At 34.5% G+C, this 8712-nt stretch overlaps 1 pseudogene; it reads left to right on the forward strand.

Annotated features, from left to right (window-relative positions):
- Positions 1 to 1295: 1295 nt before the first annotated feature.
- On the forward strand, positions 1296 to 3704 carry LOC137765948 (eukaryotic translation initiation factor 3 subunit E-like; annotated as a pseudogene).
- Positions 3705 to 8712: the final 5008 nt, after the last annotated feature.

The following is an 8712-nucleotide window of genomic DNA, read 5'->3' on the forward strand; positions in this document are numbered from 1 at the left end:
GGTAGAGACTTCAGGGTTTTCTACATATAATATTATGTCATCTGCAAAGAGTGACAGTTTTACTTCTTCCTTTCCAATTTAGATGCCTTTATTTTTCTTGCCTACTTGCTCTGGCTAGGACTTCCAAAACTATTTTAAGTAGTATTTACCTGTTAGATATTTCTTATAGTGCTTATGTTTATTCCTTTTGTAGTCATACCTTTCATATATAGCTGTTGACAAGTTAATTTTTATAGTATGTAACTTTCCATATGTTCTATATATCTTTCTACTGTCATGATTTAACTTAGTCATTTTGGGTTAAGGAGAAAGAGTTCTCTTCTGGAAGTAAAAAATATTTCTTTTTTTCCCCACAGCCCTTCCTCTTTTCTTTTCTCCATGTCTTTCTATCTCTTCCTTCCTTCTTTCCAATCTTTTTTAAAAAATTTAACTATTGTATTTAAACCTTACAGTATTGGGAGAGGGGAGATTTGATATGGGGGTAGGTGTGATTTTTCATTCTATGTGATTTTATATCTTACCAAGAACAGAAATATAATGGGATAATTTTTTTCTTCAATGATTTTAAGAAAATATTGAATATTTATATTGGAACTCATTATTCTTCAGTTTTACTTGTTCTTATGAAGCAAGAATTGTTTTCTCTATTTTGCAGATAAGTCAGCTGAAACTCAGAGAGATTAAATGATGCATCCAAACCCATTCAGCAAGGAAGTTTTCTGAATGTGGATTTGAACCCAGATCTGCCTGGTGTCAATGCTCATGATCTTTTTCTATTCAGATACTCTCTTACTTTATTTTAAACGTAAGATTATTAGACTTCAGAGATGAAAGAGCATTTGAGATTACTCATTCCAACAACTTCAATTCATGTTTTAGGGAACTGTAGCCTAGAGGAGTTAGACCACTTAGTTAAGGTCATGTAACCATAAAGTATTGGGTTGGGCATAAAGTTCATTTGTTTTTTTCCGTAAGATGGCTCTAGTAGCGCTTAGTTGTCTAACTTCATTAGAAACAATTTTGTTAGATTGTATTGTGACAGCTATCATATCAGCATGCATTAAAAAAAAAAAACTTATCAAAATTGGTGAATTTTTGTGTAGCCATTTTAATATTGAAGATGGAAGAAAGAAGCAACACTTTCAGCATATTATGCTTTATTATTTCAAGAAAGGTAAGAATGCAACTGAAACGCAAAAAAAGGATTTATGTGGTGTATGGTGAAGGTGCTGTGACTGATTGAACATGTCAGAAGTGGTTTGTGAAGTTTTGTGCTGGAGATTTCTCACTGGACGATGCTCCACGGTCAGGTAAACCAGTTGAAGTTTGATAGTGATCAAATCGAGACAATAATTGAGAACAATCAACCTTATACCACGTGGGAGATAGCCAACACACTCAAAATATCCAAATCAAGAGCTGAAAATCATTTGCACCAGCTTGATTATGTTAATCACTTTGATGTTTGGGTTCCACATAAGTTAAGCAAAAAAAATCTTGACTATATTTCCGCATACGATTCTCTACTTACGCGTAAGGAAAACATTCTGTTTTTAAAACAAATTGTGACGGGTGATGAGAAGTGGATAGCGCACAATAATGTGGAACGCAAGAGATCGTGGGGCAAGCGAAATGAACCACCACCAACTACACCAAAGGTCGGTCTTCATCCAAAGAAAGTGATGTTGTGTATATGGTGGGGTTGGAAGGGAGTCTTCTATTATGAGCTCCTTCAGAAAACCAAACGATTAATTCCAGCAAGTACTGCTCCTAGTTAGACCAACTGAAAGCAGCACTCGACAAAACGCGTCCGGAAGTAGTCAACAGAAAATGCATAATCTTCCATCAGGATAGCGCAGGACTACACGTTTCTTTGATGACCAGGCAAAAACTGTTACAGTTTGGCTGGGAAGTTCTGATTCATCTGCTGTATTCACCAGACATTGCACTTTCAGATTTCCATTGATGTCGGTCTTTACAAAATTCTGTTAGTGGAAAAAATTTCAATTCCCTGGATGACTGTAAAAGGCACCTGGAACAGTTCTTTGCTCAAAAAAATAAAAAGTTTTGGGAAGATGGAATTATGAAGTTGCCTGGAAAATAGCAGAAGGTAGTGGGACAAAAGGGTGAATAAGTTGTTCAATAAAGTTCTTGGTGAAAATGAAAAATATGTCTTTTATTTTTAACTTAAAAACCAAAGGAACTTTTTGGCCAACCCAATACTATAGCACCAGCATTAATTGTGGTTGCTTTCTTTCCATATTTCAGGAACTAACAAATTGGCCTAAATTCCTTGGCTTACTGGGTTTAAATTTAAAAAATAGACTCCTACACTTTACTTTTCCTTGGCAAGAAGGTGGAGTACGACTTGACTACTCACATTGCAAACTTTTCGGATCGGCATCTAGTCTTTTCATTGCTTGAGTTTCTCTCTGTAAAGGAGATATATAATGAAAAAGAATTATTACAAGGGAAAGTGGATCTTCTTAGTGATAACAATACGGTAGCCTTTGCTATGGATGTACACTAAAACCTTTGTTCTGATGATATTCCTCATGCTTTGAGAGAAAAAAGAACCACTGTTGCTGCACAACTGAAACAGCTTCAGGCAGAAACAGAACCAATTGTGAAGATGTTTGAAGATCCAGAAACTACAAAGCAAATGCAGTCAAACAGGGATGGTCAGATGCGGTTTGACTACCTGGCAGACAAACATGGTTTTAGGCAGGAATTTTTAGAGACACTCTCGGTATGCAAAATTCCTATATAAATGTGGAAATTACTCTTGAGCTGCAGAATATCTTTACTTCTTTAGAGTGTCAGTTCCAGCAACGGATAGAAATGCTTTGAGTTCACTCTGGGGAAAACTGGCTTCTGAAATCTTAATGCAGAATTGGGATGCAGCCATGGAAGACCTTACATGGCTAAAAGAGACCATAGATACAATTCTGTGAGTTCTCCGCTTCAGTCTCTTCAGCAGCGAACATGGCTGATTCATTAGTCTCTGTTTGTTTTCTTCAATAACCCCAAGGGCGTGATAACATTATCGATCTCTTCCTGTACCATCCGCAGTATCTTAATGCAATTCAGACGATGTGTCCACATATTCTCCACTGTTTGACCACAGCAGTCATAACAAAGAAAGATGTTTGAAAACGCCGCAGGTGCTAAAAGATCTGGGCCACGTTATTCAACAGGAGTCTTACACATGTAAAGACCCAATTACAGAGTTTGTTGAATGCTTATATGTTAACCTTCACTTTGACGGGGCTCAGAAAAAGCTGAGGGAATGTGAATCAGTGCTAGTGAATGAGTTTTTTCTTGGTGGCTTGTCTGGAGGACTTCATTAAAAATGTCTGTCTCTTCATATTTGAGACTTTTTGTCGCATCCATCAGTGTATCAGCATTAACATGTTGGCAGATAAACTGAACATGACTCCAGAAGAAGCTGAAAGGTGGGTTGTAAATTTGATTAGAAATACAAGACTGGATGCCAAGGTTGATTCTAAATTATGTCATGTGGTTATGGGTAACAGTGCAGTCTCACCCTATCAGCAAGTGATTGAAAAGACCAAAAGCTTTTCATTTAAAAGCCAGGTGTTGGCCATGAATGTTGAGAAGAAAATCAGAATAGTAGGTCAGAGGTTCCTAACTGTGTAATTCAGGACTCTGGCTTCTCCCGAAGAACTGTACAGAAAAAATGAAAAATCTATAAAAGAAAGGTGAAATAAAACCATTTTACAAAGGTGAAACATCTTAGAAACAATTAACATGTTAAATATAAATTTTGGAGACTTTGAATAAAATTGGCTGTGCTTCATTAAAAAATAAAATAAAAAATAAAAAAATAATAAAATAAAACATAGACTCCTGAAGTAGGGAGATGAATTAGAAAAAGATGTACCATTTGGACAAATGATGATTTTGTGCAATTAAAACTGCACCCCCGCCTCAGTGTCAGGTATCTGGGTGCAAGGATTGGAGGTGGACTTTTAACTCCCCCTATCCACTTCAGCTGGATACCCTTGAGCTATGTACCAATTCATGACCATTTGTAGTCACTCTTCAAATAGAGACTTCAAAAACCTTTCTTTTGTCTCTTCGTACACGGCATCTCCTTTAACTTTGTCACATGGTGTTGCTTTGCTCCTCTAGTCTCCATTTGGGGTGTATTGTTGATATGTTACTATAAAATATCAACAAGCACTGATTGTTGCTTTAGTTATTGCTCTTAGGATTGTCTTGGTCTTATGCCAATATCAACAGTGCTTTCATCTTTAGGGCTCTGAGCAGGCACTCTATTATACAGTCATATGAACTGCAGACTCCATTGTAATAAATCTGTTCTCAATATACCCTTTAAGTTTATATTCAATTACCCTTTCACTCATAGGATTTTAACATTAGGCTAAAATTGAACATCTTGTTCTACTAATTATAAACAATAAAATTTTTTACATTCTCTAAGTTTAATTCAGAAGTAAAATTAGCAACTCATGTACCTCTAAACTAGTAGTTCTCAAAGTATGCCCCCTGATTCAGAAGTATTAGCATCACCTCATCACTTGTTAGAAATAAAAATCCTTGGGCCCACTCAGGAATCACTACTGAGTGATTCTGATGTGCACTGAAGTTTGAGAGCAACAGATCTAAACCATTATGCTTTACTTGCCTTACTCCTAAAATATTTTATATTACAACCACACGTGATGACCCATTCATTTCCAATTATGCTACTAAATTTGCTTATATTTCTCTTTCCCAAATAGCATGTGTAACTTAGGGAAACTTGAAAGCATGCTGAAAAAGAAAGTGGTATGATGACGATCATACCAAATGCCCTTATTGGCTTCACAGTAAACACTGTCTGCCAATTTTATAGAAGAAAATACTGCAACATCTTTTTGTACATTTCTTACATCTATTTCTTAAGTTTTACTTCATTATTCCTAACATCAGAGAAAAAAATATGTCAGAGGTTTTAGAGCATAGGTTCAGTACTCAGTTATCATACTTGTTCATTGAATTGTGGTTTATTTTAAAACTAGACACTGTAAATGAAGTTTCTTGGGTTAAATGTTCTGATTAAAGAAAGGGTCATTAATTTATTTTCAGTCACAACTCTCCAAATAGGAAAGTAGTCGCAACTCTCCGAATAGGTGTAGTTGAAACTGAACAACAGATTAATACTAAAATCAGTTTTACATTAGTTTACAAAAATATATGTATATTGTTCTAAAAAGGTTTAGACTAAGTTACTTTCATTTTCAAATCTCTACTTGTGCTAGTTTTGGGTATCTTGACCACTGAGCTATTAAACATAAAAAAATTTGCACCATTCCAACATAATTAGATAGCTGATTATAATAATACGATCACAGCTGCTGAAGCCCAGCACAACTTAAAAAAATGTCATTTTTTAGTTTCTTAATAAAAAGAATACATATCTATGAGGTCATCATAAATTAGTTCCTTGCCATTTGTATCATTGAATTTTATTTTTATATTTCAAGACTGAATCAACTTTTGCAACAGAAGAAATAGTATATATTCTTTTAGTTAACTACTTGGAAAACAAAGTTATTTCTGTCTTGAATATACAACATTTTCTTTCTTTCTTTCTAGTAATAACAACATTCGTTTTATGATACTTAGATTTTTTTGGTGGAGTGCTGTTACTCTAGCATCAAAACAGGTTTATGGTGTCTCTGCAACTGAAATATCAACTAGAGACAAAGTCAGATTGTGTGAAATTTCCCTACACTTTCTTGGGTAATTCTCAAATTCCACGGAGTACTTCACATTGTAACAACAGATGTGTGCTGTCCATTAGGTACTGCTGTCCCATTTCGTCTAATTGGGCTCAATATTGTAGCTATCAGATATGCTTCCTCTTATTGTTATCTGATACCATCTACAAGAAGTATCATTCATCATTTCTACATGATAACATAAAATGTGTGTCTTTTTAATACTGGTCCTTTTGAACAAACTAGTTGTTTCTTCTGTATAATGTCTTCCAGCTCTGCTGTCCTGTGGGAAACATAAATCTATTTTCTTTTTGTGTGAGAGGTTTCCTCTAAGACGTAGAGTATTGGCTTAGAATAGTTCCAACATGTAGTGGATCATTCAGAAGTTGAAATTTTATTTATTTTGTTGAAAGGATAATATATATTTATTATAAAGGCAAAAATTCACACAGGCACAAAGACGCTCGTGCCCATAACACACGTATACACAAGACTACTGCTGCTGGTTTGAGTACATGAGACCTAAGGCAATCTGAAATAATGGTTTTAGTTTAGTCATCTGATCTAATGACAGATGCTCACTTGCCTTGTTCATCTCTATGATCTGTAAACTCCTCAAGGAAAATTCCCATTTGCTATTCTTGGGGTAGACATGGAAAATTATGAAGGTTTAAAAAGAAACAGGCTACTGGGGTTTAGGGTTCCATCTAAATGAGGCAAATTCCAGATGATTTTTGATTTTATGTTAATAAGAAAAATCTATTATTAAGGCTCTTTGCAGTTTTTACAATGTTTTTATTTTTTGCGTAGTATCTTATATGTTTTGATAGTCACCGCAAAGTTATGAGTCAACGAAAGTTGTGATGGTCTCCATGAGGAAATTGGGATCTAATGTGGTTAAGTAAATGACAACAGGTCACACAGTATTGTATGGCAGAACCAACCAACAATCAGGCCTCTGACTCCTGAATCAATAATCTTCAAATTATGCCAATGAACGTCAATAATTAAAATAAGGAAAAGATTTTCTCTCTTAGGACCTATAATATTCAAATGGGCATCCATGGCCTCCCACTATGGTCTCACTGCCTCATTGATTTGGCTTTTCTCACAAACAGCTGAAGTAGGCTTAGTTCATTCATTTGTTCTCTAATTTACTTCATAAATATGTAGATAGACTAAAGGATTGATTATCTGCATAAACAGGGAAATCCATCCATATAAATTTATGGATTTTCTTGACTTACGAATGTGACATATTGATTAAAGTTGTCAATTTATTTGTCCATCTAGACAGTCTAAAGCAAAAATATGGAGACTAAGAGTATTATAATAGAATTGGAGCTTTATATTAAGCCCCTAAATCAGTTGTTACATTTCTACAAAAATCAAAATAACTTTTGATGGTATATTGACTTACATTAGTAAAAGAAGAGTATGAAAAAAAAAAAACAAAAAGAAGAACCTTTTCTTTGCCTGAAAAATACTAGAATGTCATAAACAACTGCCTGTATCCTGGCAGGACTATGTTAGCAGGTTTGGGAAGCAGGAAAACAAAACAAATCAAAGACTTTACCATATGAAAAACAAATCTGGTGCTTAAAAGTAAAATTTGTTTTTATTCCTCAAGCTTTTATATCTCTGGGCATATATGCTTAAGAATGTGGAAACGTAAAAGAAAATATGATAGGTTTTCAAATATTAAAAATAAGTTATATTATTTGTATAAAATATGCTGAAAAATTGACATCTCCAGCCATGCACTTTTGGTTCTAGACTTAAAGGTAAAGGAAGGAATTTGCTTAAAGCAAGGGCTCTAAACTGATTATGCATAACTTAGGAACCAATTATTTAAAAAAAATACATTAAAGCAATGAATGTGGTACATACATACACATAATACAATGCCAGCAAAAACAGCCTTGTCAAAGACCATAGGAACAATTTCAAATCTGACAAGTCTGGCCCTATTAATAGTGGAACAAACTAGGTCAGATTCTTTAATAACTCTAGGCCTAGGTTAATAGGAATGATAATTGCAATACCTACATCTTAGAGTTGTTGAGAAGTTCATGTAAAATAAAATAATGGTTACATGATATTCAATAGGTAGAACTGTTTTAAGAAAAATTGCTTATAACTGTCAGCCATCATGCATAAAAGCTGTTAATGATATGTAAAAAATGGAAAATTCAACATGTAAATTAACATTTCTGCAAAGAGAACAATTGGAAAAGCAAATTTAAGTGTTTTGAGAGTTAACCAAAGACTTCCTTGATGCTTGTATTGAAAAGAGAACAGTGACTAAAGCTTTTGGCACACTGGGGAACAAACACACCTATCAAAAATCCTTGGAGATTTGTGAAAAGAAAATATTTTGTGCTGTTTTCAATGAGTATATTCCTCACTCTAACAGTTTTAAAAATAACCTGTAAATGTGAAGCAGGAACAGTTTAGCACATTCAGCCATTCAGTCATTTTTCCATTCAACAAATATTTTCAACTGCCTACTATGTGTCAGGAAATGTGCTAGACTCAAGATGAAAAACATATGGTCCCAGCCTCAGGGACATTCTGATGTTCTCACAAAACATTGGCAAGATAAAGTCTCAAAACCTCCTGCCCTCTTATATCCACACCAAGCATCGAACGTTTTACAATAGCCATAGAAGTTATAACTTCTATATTTATTGATTCACTGACCAAATGCGAAAGCTAAACAACCTGGAAAAAAAGAAAAAAAACTGTTCACTTCTGAGGAGATCACAAGGAGGACCTATTTGGGGACCTAGTTATTATGTTTTCAAATCAAAATTTCTTGAATTTATACTTTCATAAGTCCAAACCTTAGGTAGTCAGAGCAGAAACACCACACTGTGTAATAGCAGTTTAAGTAAAATGTGCTACTCATCTCACACATGCTAAAAGTTAGCTAGCATATTTTGCTGATGTGTTAATTTTT

The sequence above is a fragment of the Eschrichtius robustus genome, chromosome 6, assembly GCF_028021215.1.
Source record: "Eschrichtius robustus isolate mEscRob2 chromosome 6, mEscRob2.pri, whole genome shotgun sequence".
Classification (NCBI taxonomy): Eukaryota; Metazoa; Chordata; class Mammalia; order Artiodactyla; family Eschrichtiidae; genus Eschrichtius; species Eschrichtius robustus.